This window comes from Eretmochelys imbricata, chromosome 4 (assembly GCF_965152235.1).
Source record: "Eretmochelys imbricata isolate rEreImb1 chromosome 4, rEreImb1.hap1, whole genome shotgun sequence".
Classification (NCBI taxonomy): Eukaryota; Metazoa; Chordata; order Testudines; family Cheloniidae; genus Eretmochelys; species Eretmochelys imbricata.
The window spans coordinates 84,710,290-84,725,163 of record NC_135575.1 but is presented as its reverse complement, the minus strand read 5'-3'; positions in this window follow the sequence as shown (position 1 = coordinate 84,725,163).

The window sequence follows — 14,874 nt, the reverse complement described above, 5'->3', positions numbered from 1 at the left end:
TGAGTGTCTGCATCTTTCAAGCATCCTCCAGCACTGTCTATGATACTGCCAACAAATATTTGACAGCTGCTACATGTGCAATGTCCCATCAGAATAGGTTAATATTGAGCTGAAGACTGTTAATATTGATTGAAAGCTAATATTGAACATCTGGAGCTGAAGACTGTTTTATGAAATGGCCAGGGATTTAGTTTTATTGGGATTAATAACCAGACCAACACACACTACTTCTTGCCCAACCAGATTGGCCATCAGCTGCAGTGATTCATCAAACTAAGACAATGTAATTGAAGAACTCAAACCAGAATGGTGTTCAGCTCAAAACCACTAACCCAGGAACCTATCCTTGCAACAAAGCCCGATGCCAACTCTGTCCACCTATTTATTCAAGTGACACCATCATAGGACCTAATCACATTAGCCACACCATCAGGAGCTTGTTCATGTGTACATCTACCAATGTGATATATGCCATTGTGTGCCAGCAATGCCCCTCTGCCATGTACTTTGGCCAAACCGGATAGTCTCTACACAAAAGAATAAATGGACATAAATCTGACATCAGGAATCATAACTTTCAAAAACCGGTAGGAGAACAGTTCAACCTCTCTGGCCACTCAGTTACAGACTTAAAGGTGGCAATTTTGCAACAGAAAAGCTTCAAAAACAGACTCCAACAAGAAACTGCTGAGCTTGAATTAATATGCAAACTAGATACCATTAACTTGGATTTGAATAGTGACTGGGAGTGGCTGGGTCATTACACATATTGAATCTATTTCCCTGTGTTAAGTATCCTCACACCTTTTTGTGAGCTGTCTAAATGGGCTATCACTACAAAAGTTTGTTTCCCTCCTGCTGATAGTAGCTCATTTTAATGAATTAGCCTCTCAGTTTGTATGGCAACTTCCTCCTTCTCTGTATGTGTATATCTTCTTACTATATGTTCCATTCTATGCATCCGATGAAGTGGGCTATAGCCCACGAAAGCTTATGCTCTAATAAATTTGTTAGTCTCTAAGGTGCCACAAGTATTCCTGTTCTTATTTGTGGATACAGACTAACACAGCTGCTACTCTGAAACCTTTCTTTTGAAAGAAAACCCTCTTGTGCAATTTCTTTCTAATGTCATTGATGTTCAGGTATTTGGCTGGAAGCGGGTGTCAAGGCTGAATCCCCACTCTGTCATGCTGAGTGCAGAAGGTGGGGGCCCACAAGGATGCTAAAAAAAAAAATACTTGCCCCTCCAGGCTTGTATTAAACTCCCAAGTTTTCTCTGACCTTGGCTTGGTAAACGCTGCCACCACCCAAATGCAAAAAAAAAAAAAAAAAAAAACCAACATCCTTTTGAAGCCAAGGAGGAGCACTTGGGAATTCCTCCCTGTGGGATACCCTCAAGCCCTTCCACCCCTGGGGAAGAGCTGAGAAAGAAAATAAAGAAACTTAGCTGTGGCTATCAGCTAATCAAACAACATGCACAAACCTCATAGGATACCAAAAATCCAATCCTGTTCTTAAAAAACAAAATTAAAAACAAAGGGAAAAAAACCACATCCGGAATTTAGGCTTTTTCCTAGATCTTAAAAACAAAGAACTACAAAAATTATGCACCCAAAATAGCTTTCTTGGGGGTTCATCTGAAAGGTTACAAGCAAACAAAAGCATCAGGGGTTACCACAGAGGAGATCCACAAGCCTTAAAAAAAACAAAACAGAAATAAACCTGATCATGTCTAGCAAAACATTCTGATCTACTTACACTTTTGGAGTTCAGATAAGTAGTTCTAGGTATGATCATACCTGGCTTAAAGCATAGCTGCTCTGTCCCTCCAGCCCAAAGGGAAAGATTTTTCCCCCCATTTTAAAAAGTTCTAGCTTTCCCATTGGCTCTTTTGGTCAGGTGCCCACTTCTGCCCGCCTCTCCTTTTACCTGGGGGACTTTTTAAACTTTTACAGGTAAACCAAGTAAAGAACTGCTACCAAGAGGAATTTTACAGCTAACTGGCTGGCTGGGTGTCCATCAAAGGGAGGTATCCCCACATTTTATCTATCACAGGGGGTGAGCAGCACTGTTCCCTCTAAGCTGTGCGCATTTGCACACACACACAGAACCTAAACCCCATGCACACAGCAAAACACCATGCACACAAAAATTTGCACAGAAGCACAACAATTTGCACAGACAACATTTTTTGCACACACAGCCTGTCAAAAATTAGAGGGAACATTGGTGAGCAGGGTGTGGGAGGGAAGAGAGGAGGGAAACAGTGGGGAAAAGGGCAGGACCTGGGCAGAGTGGGGTGGGGCTTGGGGCAGAGCAGGGGGTGGAGTATGGGCGAGGCCACAGGCAGAAGAGGCGGGCTGGGGAACTAGCCTCCCCAAGCGGCAGCTTCACCCACTGCCCATGACAGCGGATAAGAGTGGGTTGGCTCCCGCACACCCAGCAGGGGCCTTATTCACAAAGCCGAATGCGCCGATGTCACGCATTCTGCGTGAGGGAGAGGGTACAAGGGTCTCTGCGGGGAACTGTGACTCTCTGCTGCCATGAGGCAGGCCGGGCAGCTCGTCCCTCCCCCCTGAGGCTGAGAGCCCAGGCTGCTGTTGGGCATAGGGGCACCAGTTTAATACTGCGTAGCACCCCATAAATCCTAAGGACGGGCCTGGTAATGGTATAGAGAGACACAAACAGAGTTAGCTCCCCTAGTCCAAAAAAAAAAAGGCAGCAGCAGATAAGCTTTTTTAAACCAAGACAGTTACGTTTAAATACTAAAACAAATCAAGAGGGAGGTCAGCCAATGTTCATTTTAGAAAGTTGTTTTGACAATGCACAAGTTCTTTTTGTAAGCAAAATCACTCCATCTCAGCTTAATGGTTTGATCAGTATCCTTTCATTGATTAGAATATACTTGATGGTGCTGTATTTTGCTATCCCTGTATGGATTTTTATTATGTTTCAGAATACGATAGTTTTCCAGAAGGAGGTGTGAGACTGGAACAAGATCTCTGAGAAACTGAACAAGCATGTCAAGTACAGTATATGAAAAAGTGGAGAGATTACCAAGCAGCTAGTAAATTGGCCTCAGTTGGATCTTGTTTCTAATTCTCACAAGATCACTGTTCAGGAAAACAGAATATGCAAGAAAAATTACTGATTTGCTATGTTACCTTTCACACCAAAGACTGGCCCTTTGGGGCAGCAATGCAAAACAACCATTAGGGGGGAAAAAAAGGTAATTTTCTGGAGCTGTATTCTTTTTTTATAAAATATGATGAACAATTTGAATGAAACTTCATGGTACATTTAACTTAACAAGCCATGAAATTCAAAATGAGTTGCTGTATGTCACAGCTGACCTGGTGAAGAAATATAACTGAAGAAATGCAGACTAGAGGATTTTATAGTCTGCTTGCTAATGAAGGGTGGTCTTTTAAACAAGGACCTCTCAATCTGTGTTCATTATTAGGTGCTGATTTAAATGTACACACGATTGTTCCTATTTAATGACTGCTGTAGATCACAAAATGCAGCGGGAATTTACAATAGTCTCAAAGAAGGAATAGAAACAGTTGGAATAAGTGTCATTCCTAGACAGCCTCAGATTTATGATAGGGCAAGTATTATGTCAGGCAACATTAATAGGGTACAGCAAAAATTAGAAATGACCACCTCAGTTATTTACATTGTATGGCTCAAACTTAACAGTGTCGCTGTAGATGCTTGTAAAATAAAACCACATAAGGATTTTTCAACTTTTTGGAATCTCTATTGCTATTTCTCCATGCTTGGCTTTTTTGCAATGGACAGCATGCACTAGGAATCAAGCAGATTGAATTGACTAGTTTGAGTGATACACATGGGGCATGCAGGTGAAGTGTCAGTGCATAAAAATCCACTTTGAAAGCAATCATCCAATGACTGAATGAGTTCAGCCAGCCTGGAAGTAATTAAAGCTTTGTTGAAGCAAGTGGTTCACTTCAGCAAGTGCAAAAGTTTGAGACATAATAAAATCTATTTTTGATCCTTTATTGTCATTAATTCAAGTTGCTCACAAGGCACTGCAAGTCAAAAAGGCCACGCTCTCCTCAGCGGCAACTTCAGAAAATATGAAAAACCATGGAACCATGTCTGGACCAATGTCACATATTATGCCAAAAATATTGGCATTTTGTTTGAGGAAGACAAAAGGTGTTTGGTGACCAAGTGAGCAACTTCATTGTTTATTCTAGCTATGCGGAAGAAAGCGTGCGCATGTTCCAGCTAACCCGAAGATTCATAAGCAAAAGTAGGGCTAACAACTTTTTTCCCAGTTATTAATGCATTAAAGAAATTAAAAGAAGATTTTTTCTGAAGAAATGTTAGTGCATGCCAAAAGGTGGATGCCATTCTGGCTAGCGAGCCTTTTGCAGTTGACAAGGTGCTGGAAATCCATGAGAAGATTATAGGAATCAATGCCAGTTTAACAAAATCTGAAATGCAGATTTCTCATACTGACATTGCATATCATGGACATATCATAACATTAGAAGATCGGAGTTCCATGCTGACAGCCTCAGAATACCCCAGTTTTTTTAAGCTGGGTTAGTTAGAACTTGTGCTGCCTGCTGGTGCAATGAAGTCTGAAAAGTCTAGTCAGTGATGTGTCGAATTAAAACATACTTGACAACCATGAGCCAGAAAATGTTTTTGGTTTTAGGCATCCTGAACATAGTATCGGACATCACCAAAGACACTGATCCAGCAGGAATTGTCAATTTATGCTTCCAAGGGAAAAAAGACAAACTTCTTCTAGAAGATAAGAGCAAGATTTTCATTATTTGTGTTCATGCAAACAGAATGCATTTCACTACTGATTTAAGTGAACTAAATCATGCTAAATAGATTCCCCGCTAAGATGTGGCCAAATGTTGTATAGAGCAAAAAAGGAAACATTACTTAGTAGTGATCCCTTGGTTTAATGTGCAGCTATATAGCTCCATGGTTGGGTCTCATAATAGCCTTGTGTCTGGCTGTTCACATTCAGCAGACAAGCTAGTCCTCCTCACCCCTCCATCCTGTCCCAGCCTTTCCCCCTTTGCCTCAGATATTAGGCAGTACACAACATGCAGCTATGATTGGATCTCAGTGAGGTCAACATTCCCACCTAGTCAGTAAATATCAGTGACCTTTTCATCTACCAAAAGAAAATTCAACAGTCATCCTGTACCTGCTCAGCCAGTAGTGGACTCTTTCCTCGTCTCTGTCAAGGTGGACAGAGTATAGCTTAATCAACCAGGGGAGTAATAGGTAAACTGGGCCCCCCATAATATCTATTGGCATTTCAGCATATCGTCAAAGTCTAGGATGTCCGAAAGTGTCTTGTGTTCTTAGGGATGTGAAGATCATGCCCCTTCCTTGACCAGCTCACACTGATGTCACTGAAGCATCCCTGGCGACCCACCAGCATTTGTATAACTATTGAAAAGCAACCATTTTTGTTTATGTACTCACTGACATGGAGAGAGGGTACCAGCATAGAGGAGTGTCCCACCTATTGCTCCACTGCAGTTTGGGAGCGCCATTGCGTCAAATCCATCTATTATTTCCTGCACACTGCCAAAAGTCATAGTCCTGTGTAACAGGATATGCTTAATGGCCTTCCACAGTGGGGGCCATTGTCATCCAAGTGTTCATATTCCAACTGCAAACAGATTGCCCACTGACCAATCGCAATCTGGCATTGCAAGTTTCCAGAGTGTGGTCATCACTTGCTTCTCCACTGTTGATGCAGCTCTCATTCTGGTGGGCTGGGGTGAGCGCAGCACATACCTTCAGGTATGTGGCCTTTCACATCCAAACGTTCTGGAGCTACTTTTTAATCACCCTAAACTGCATCATGATGTGATACCACCAATCAGTGCTAGCTCATAGGCTTAGAAGAGTCAATCCGTCATATGGAGCTGCTCCATGAATGCCAACCAAAACTGAACATTTTTATTCTCCGTGTCAGCCAGTGTCCAGTCAAACATCTCTTCTTCCTCCTCACGCCACCAGGTCTAGCAGTACTCATGGAAATGCACACATGCAGTAGAATCACGTGTTCTATATTAGCAATGGTGATTGGAACTGCACTGAGCTTGGCAGGGTCCACATTTCTTTCCCAGAGATGGTGAAGATTGAAAAGCAGTGTGCATGATGTGGGAATTTTAAAAATAGCTCAAATATTATGGGATGGAATACGTATTATAGATGGGAAAAGTGGACTTTTAGCAACTTGACCCCTAGTTCCCAAAAACCCCTGGGTGAACTGCTGGTATCCTACCAAGCATTGTGAAAGTGTCTCACAAAGCATTGCATTGGATAGTGACATGGAACACACTGGGATATCTACCTGTAACGCACTGCATTTTGCATCAGTGCAACCACTCATGGTGAGGATGCACAGCACCTAAGCAAGCAGGCAAGTTTGGATATTGCTTGCAAAGTAAATTACGTCAACCAAATGCTGTAGCGTAGTCATACGTGACCATGCAAGCTCTTGTCAGCCCCTCTAATACATAAATTATTCCAATTTTTGAAGATCTGCAATTCTGTGTCTGGCTCAACCAAGGTTATTAGTCTTTCATTTTCATTAGGGCTGCATTCACCCCACACTTTAAAACAAAAGTTAAAAAGAAAGTCAGAAGGTGCACTTGACTAGATATTTCTAAATTAATATAAGAAAAGCAATAAATCTTCCCTGAAGAAAGCAAGCAATGGACTGTGTAATTTCTTGTTTAAAGTCTATTGGCAAGTTTGTATTTAAATAAGTGAAAGGGAAGCCATAAGTTGATGTAACAAACTGGTAATTTTAATCAACTCACTCATGACATCTATGGAAATGCTATTTTAGTAACTCTGTTCGTTAAATAACTGCTTTATCTCTTTAGATTAACCAGGTGACCATTTCTAAACTCTATTTCATACAGTGCACTATATCTTGCTTTCATCTTTGCTATGCAACAACATGTTTTGTATTCAGTTTCCCTATTTGTTTTAAATGTTAATTAAGTGGCAGGTTGTCAAGGTTCCTTCCCCACTCTGAACTCTAGGGTACAGATGTGGGGATCTGCATGAAAGACCCCCCCCTAAGCTTATTCTTACCAGCTTAGGTTAAGAACCTCAAGGTACAAACTTTGCCTTGTCCTTGAACCCTATGCTACCACCACCAAGCATCTGAAACAAAGAACAGGGAAAGAGCCCACTTGGAGACGTCTTCCCCCAAAAAATATCCCCCACAAGCCCTACACCCCCTTTCCTGGGGAAGGCTTGATAAAAATCCTCACCAATTTGCATAGGTGAACACAGACCCAAACCCTTGGATCTTAACAGTGAAAAAGCAATCAGGTTCTTCAAAGAAGAATTTTAATTAAAGAAAAAGTAAAAGAATCACCTCTGTAAAATCAGGATAGTAAATACCTTACAGGGTAATCAGATTCAAAACAGAGAATCCCTCTAGGCAAAACCTTAATATACATTCCATTCAACAATTTACCAGCCATTTAAACAAAAGAAAATCTAATGCATTTCTAGCTAGATTACTTACTAACTTAACAGAAGTTCTGAAGAGCATTCCTGACCTGGTCCCAGCAAAAGCACCACACAGACAGACAGACAGACCCTTTGTTTCCCCACGCCCTCCCATCCGCTCCAGCTTTGAAAGTAACTTGTCTCCTCATCGGTCATTTTGGTCAGGTGCCAGTGAGGTTATCTTAGCTTCTTAACCCTTTACAGGTGAAAGGGTTTTGCCTCTGGTCAGGAGGGATTTTATAGTTCTGTATACAGAAAGGTGGCTACCCTTCCCTTTATATTTATGACACAGGTAGAGAAAGATTTCATAATTAGTCATGTATATATTCACCCTTTAGTTAAAATGGGGGATTACCTAGACGACAGAGCTTCACACAATTTATGCAGGGTGATGCTCACTGCTCAATACTGAGCATGTTAAATTTAATCTTTACAAAATGTTTTTGAAATGTATTGATGTAGGTGCTTCACAGCCTTGAAGCCCACTTGCTCGTTTCCTTCAAAATAAAGCTACTTGAGTGAAATAATTGCATGCATCTCTTAATCCATAAGATTCTCCTATGAGTGTTTCCTAAGATATTTTACCATGTCCGAAGAGAGTGTGGAGCTCTGGGAAATCAGTGAGTGAGCAGATGTGTAATTGTGAGCGCCCAGAATTTACATTTTCATTTTAGCTATCTGGATAATGGCTGAAGAGAATAGTGATGAATGAGTCCTGTAAACTTTCACAGCTTTTACTCATTTAAAATAAATGATCCAATAGACCCAAAATCATTCAAGCCAATTCTGCATTATTATAAGTGCTGAACATTCTCAATTCCCATTGACCTCAGTTAGAGTTTCAAGCACTCTGTACATAGCAGGATTGACCCATAGAAGCTAGAGATGGAAAAGAGCTTTTAGGTCATTAATCCTATTCCTCAGAGAATTCCGCACCCAAAAAATTCCTAAATTCTGCATATTTTGTCAAAATAATACAATATAATCACACGAGTTTCACTTATTTCGGTAATTTATTTAAACTACCATACGGGGCTAGGGGGGGATAATGGAACACCATGTTAGGATATAGATATTCAGGCCTGTCTGCAAAGGCCTGTACTTCAAGAATTGAGGTGTATTCTTATCACTTGGCTAGTTAGAGGTATAAAAGAAAGAATCAAAATCACTGTCTGCCAGTGTAAGGTCCTTCTCTTACTGTGACAGTCTGAGGCCCTGTTCTTAGGCTAAGGCCTTTGGCTAAGCAGCAGAGGCAGCCATAAGCTGGGAAGTGAACAGTCACATCCTCACGTTCCAAACTAGTCACATTGAAATAAGGTGCTATTGGGCTGTTAGGAATACAATCCTGTCCTGATAGTGCCTATCACCTCCAGAGAAAGGGAAGTGCCTAGAAAATGTAAAAGGAAACTTAGTTTGATAGGTTTCAGAGTAATAGCTGTGTTAGTCTGTATTCGCAAAAAGAAAAGGAGCTCACGAAAGCTCATGCTCAAATAAATTGGTTAGTCGCTAAGGTGCCACAAGTACTCCTTTAGTTTGATAGCATCCTGTCTGGCAAGAACTCACTTATCAATAGCTGGGATGTGAAATCCTCACTTCTGTATTGTTTTGTCATTATAGTTCCCACTTTGCTATTTGTCTGTATAATCTCTGTCTGGTTCTGTGATTGTTCCTGTCTGCTGTATAATTAATTTTGCTGGGTGTAAACTAATTAAGGTGGTGGGATATAATTGGTTACATAATCATGTTACAATATGTTAGGATTGGTTAGTTAAATTTCAGGAAAATGATTGGTTAAGGGATAGCTAAGCAGAACTCAAGTTTCACTATATAGTGTGCAGTCAACCAGGAAGTGAGGGGGTGGGTGTGTGGGTGGGGAAATGGGAACAGGGAATGGGGGTAAGGAAATTGCAATCATGTTTTGCTAAAGGGGGAAATGGGAACAGGGAATGGGAGTGGGGAAATTGGAATCATGTTTTGCTAAGGGCAGGAATGGGAACAGGGACAGAGGTGTAAGGCTCTGTGGTGTCAGAGCTGGGAAGGAGGATACTAAGGAAGGAAACTGGAATCATGCTTGCGGGAAGTTCACCCCAATAAACATCTAATTGTTTGCACCTTTGGACTTCGGGTATTGTTGCTCTCTGTTCATGCGAGAAGGACCAGGGAAGTAAGTGGGTGAAGGAATAAGCCCTCTAACACACCACACAACTGTTCAGCATTTCCTAAACACATGAAAGTTAAGTTACAAATACTTGGTAACCAAGACCCTGCATTCCAGTTATAATCCTGGATTTTTATTTAAATTACATTATAGAACACCAGAATAAAAGTAAAGTAGAATCTCACTTTAAATTGCTCAGACTTTCACACATGAAAGTCACACAGTTTTGCTATCACTGTCCTGCATTTTTTTTAAATGGATAAGTAAAATAGATCCTGAGCTGTAATCTAACCTCATTGTGCCTCTCTGGCACAGTAAAAAAGCAAGAAAGCACATAGACCTTCCTAGCTGAGGATTCTGTTACTGTAATTTACAATAAGGGTATGTCTAAACTACAAAATTAGGTCAAATTTATAGAAGTCGGTTTTGTAGAAAGCGTTTTTATACAGTTGATTGTGTGTGTCCCCACACAAATGCTCTAAGTGTATGTAGTCGGCGGAGTGTGTCCACAGTACCGAGGCAACCGTCGACTTCCGGAGCTTTGCACTGTGGGTGGCTATCCCACAGTTCTCGCAGTCTCCGCCGCCCATTTGAATTCTGGGTAGAAATCCCAGTGCCTGATGGGGCTAAAACATTGTCGCGGGTGGTTCTGGGTACATATCGTCAGGCCCCCCCGTTCCCTCCCTCCCTCCGTGAAAGCAAGGGCAGACAATCGTTTTGCACCTTTTTTCTTGAGTTACCTGCGCAGACGCCATACCACAGCAAGCATGGAGCCCGCTCAGCTAACCGTCACCGTATGTCTCCTGGGTGCTGGCAGACGTGGTACTGCATTGCTACACAGCAGCAGTTTATTGCCTTTTGGCAGCAGACAGTGCAGTATGACTGGTAGTCGTCATTGACATAGTCCTGGGTGCTCTTTTAACCAGGCGCCTGGGCAAACATGGGAGTGACTCAGCCATGTCATTTACCTTGTTTCGTCTCGTGGCGATTGAGTCCTACCGGCAGTGCACTGTCTTTTAACCTGCAGGCAGCAGAAGATGACGGCTAGTCGTCATACTGCACCGTCTTCTGCCGAGCACCCAGGTGTTGATAATGGCTAGCGGTCGTACTGCACAGTCTGCTGCCAGCAAGATGTATAAAGATAGATGAAGTGGCTCAAAACAAGAAATAGACCAGATTTGTTTTGTATTCATTTTCTCTTCCCTCCCTCCCTCTGTGAAATCAACGGCCTGCTAAACCCAGTTTTGAGTTCTATCCTTGAGGTTTTGAGTTCTATCCTTGAGGGGGCCATTCAGTTTCTCGCAAAGCCACCCCCTTTGTTGATTTTAATTCCCTGTAAGCCAACCCTGTAAGCCATGTCGTCAGTCGCCCCTCCCTCTGTCAGGGCAATGGCAGACAATCGTTCCGCTCCTTTTTTCTGTGCAGACGCCATACCATGGCAAGCATGGAGCCCGCTCAGATCACTTTGGCAATTAGGAGCACATTAAACACCACACGCATTATCCAGCAGTATATGCAGCACCAGAACCTGGCAGAGCGATACTGGGCGAGCAGGCAATGTCAGCGCAGTGACGTGAGTGATGAGGACATGGACACAGACTTCTCTCAAAGCACGGGCCCTGGCAATGTGGGCATCGTGGTGCTAATGGGGCAGGTTCATGCAGTGGAATACCGATTCTGGGCTCGGGAAACAAGCACAGACTGGTGGGACCACATAGTGTTGCAGGGCGATTCCCAGTGGTTGCGAAACTTTCGCATGCGTAAGGGCACTTTCATGGAACTTTGTGACTTGCTTTCCCCTGCTCTGAGGCGCAAGAATACCAAGATGAGAGCAGCCCTCACAGTTGAGAAACGAGTGGCAATATCCCTGTGGAAGCTTGCAACGCCAGACAGCTACCAGTCAGTCGGGAATCAATTTGGAGTGGGCCAATCTACTGTGGGGGTTGCTGTGATGCAAGTAGCCAACACAATCAAAGATCTGCTGATATCAAGGGTAGTGACCCTGGGAAATGTGCAGGTCATAGTGGATGGCTTTGCTGCAATGGGATTCCCTAACTGTGGTGGGGCAATAGACTGAACCCATATCCCTATCTTGGCACCGGAGCACCAAGCCGGCGAGTACATAAACTGCAAGGAATACTTTTCAATAGTGCTGCAAGCACTGGTGGATCACAAGGGACGTTTCACCAATATCAACGTGGGATGGCCGGGAAAGGTACATGATGCTCGCATCTTCAAGAACTCTGGTCTGTTTCAAAAGCTGCAGGAAGGGACTTTATTCCCAGACCAGAAAATAACCATTGGGGATGTTGAAATGCCTATAGTTATCCTTGGGGACCAGCCTACCCCTTAATGCCATGGCTCATGAAGCCATACACAGGCAGCCTGGACAGTAGTCAGGAGCTGTTCAGCTACAGGCTGAGCAAGTGCAGAATGGTGGTAGAATGTGCATTTGGACGTTTAAAAGCACACTGGCGCAGTTTACTGACTCGGTTAGACCTCAGCGAAACCAATATTCCCACTGTTATTACTGCTTGCTGCGCACTCCACAATATCTGTGGGAGTAAGGGGGAGATGTTTATGGTGGGGTGGGAGGTTGAGGCAAATCGCCTGGCTGCTGGTTACGCGCAGCCAGACACCAGGGCGGTTAGAAGAGCACAGGAGGGCGCGGTACACATCAGAGAAGCTTTGAAAACCAGTTTCATGACTGGACAGGCTATGGTGTGAAAGTTCTGTTTGTTTCTTCTTGATGAAACCCCCCGCCCCTTGGTTCACTCTACTTCCCTGTAAGCTAACCACCCTCCCCTCCTCCCTTCAATCACCACTTGCAGAGGCAATAAAGTCATTGTTGCTTCACATTCATGCATTCTTTATTCATTCATCACGCAAATAGGGGCATGACTACCAAGGTAGCCCAGGAGGGGTGGTGGAGGAGAGAAGCACCAGGAGGGGTGGTGGAGGAGGGAAGGACAAGGCCACACAGCACTTTAAAAGTTTAAAACTTTAAAACTTATTGAATGCCAGCCTTCTGTTGCTTGGGCAATCCTCTGGGGTGGAGTGGCTGTGTGGCCGGAGGCCCCCCCACCACGTTCTTGGGCATCTGGGTGAGGAGGCTATGGAACTTGGGGAGGAGGGTGGTTGGTTACATAGGGGCTGTAGCGGCGGTCTGTGTTCCTGCTGCCTTTCCTGCAGCTCAACCATACGCTGGAGCATATTGGTTTGATCCTCCAGCAGCCTCAGCATTGAATCCTGCCTCTTCTCACCATGCTGCCGCCACCTTTCAGCTTAAGCCCTCTCTTCAGCCCGCCACTTACTCTCTTCAGCCCGCCACTTCTCCTCCAGGTCATTTTGTGCTTTCCTTCACTCTGACATTGTCTGCCTCCACACATTCGTCTGTGCTCTGTTAGTGTGGGAGGACAGCATGAGCTCAGAGAACAATTCATCACGAGTGCATTTTTTTTGCCTTCTAATCTTCACTAGCCTCTGGGAAGGAGAAGATCCTGTGATCCTTGAAACACATGCAGCTGGTGAAGAAAAAAAAAGGGACAGTGGTATTTAAAAAGACACATTTTATAGAACAATGGCTACACTCTTTCACAGTAAACCTTGCTGTTAACATTACATGCACAGCACATGTGCTTTCGTTCCAAGGTCGCATTTTGCCTCCCCCCACCACGTGGCTAGCCCTTCCCCCCCCCCCCCATGGCTAACAGCGGGGAACATTTCTATTCAGCCATAGGCAAACAGCCCAGCAGGAACGGGCACCTCTGAATGTCCCCTTAAGAAAAGCACCCTATTTCAACGAGGTGACCATGAATGATATCCCTCTCCTGAGGATAACACAGAGAGATAAAGAACGGATGTTGTTTGAATGCCAGCAAACATACACTGCAATGCTTTGTTCTACAAATCCCGAGTACGTGCTACTGGCCTGGTATGGTAAAGTGTCCTACCATGGTGGACGGAATAAGGCTGCCCTCCCCAGAAACCTTTTGCAAAGGCTTTGGGAGTACATCCAGGAGAGCCGCAAATGCCAGGGCAAATTAATCATTAAACATCCTTGCTTTTAAACCATGTATAGTATTTTAAAAGGTACACTCACCAGAGGCCCCTTCTCTGCCTGGCGGGTCCGGGAGGCAGTCTTGGGTGGGTTCGCGGGGTATTGGCTCCAGGTCCAGGGTGAGAAATAGTTCCTGGCTGTCGGGAAAAACGGTTTCTCTGCTTGCTTGCTGTGAGCTATCTACAACTTCATCATCATCATCTTCCTCGTCCCCAAAACCTGCTTCTGTGTTGCCTCTATCTCCATTGAAGGAGTCAAACAACACGCTGAGTAGCGGTGGCTGAACCGCCTAAAATGGCATGCAGCTCATCATAGAAGCGGCATGTTTGGGGCTCTGACCCGGAGCGGTTGTTTGCCTCTCTGGTTTTCTGGTAGGCTTGCCTCAGCTCCTTAAGTTTCACGTGGCATTGCTTTGGGTCCCTGTTATGGCCTCTGTCCTTCATGCCCTGGGAGATTTTCACAAATGTTTTGGCATTTTGAAAACTGGAACGGAGTTCTGATAGCACGGATTTCTCTCCCCATACAGCGATCAGATCCCATACCTCCCGTTCAGTCCATGCTGGAGCTCTTTTGTGATTCTGGGACTCCATCATGGTCACCTCTGCTGATGAGCTCTGCATGGTCACCTGCAGCTTGCCACGCTGGCCAAACAGGAAATTGAAATTCAAAAGTTCGCGGGCCTTTTCCTGTCTACCTGGCCAGTGCATCTGAGTTGAGAGTCCTGTCCAGAGCGGTCACAATGGGGCACTCTGGGATAGCTCCCAGAGGCCAATACCATCTAATTGGGTCCACAGTACCCCAAATTCGACCCAGCAAGGCCGATTTCAGCGCTAATCCCCTTGTCAGGGGTGGAGTAAGGAAATCGATTTTAAGAGCCCTTTAAGTCAAAAAAAAGGGCTTTGTCGTGTGGATGGGTGCAGGGTTAAATTGATTTAACACTGCTAAATTCGACCTCAACTCCTAGTGTAGACCAGGGCTCAGTCATTCGGTGCACTTCTGCCCAGTTCAGCTGGATCTTCCTAAGCCAAGACCTACCCATTAAGGCTGGGTAATTATCTCTCACCACAAACAGTGGCAATTTAGCAGCCTGTCCATTGAGCTCCACCTTAAC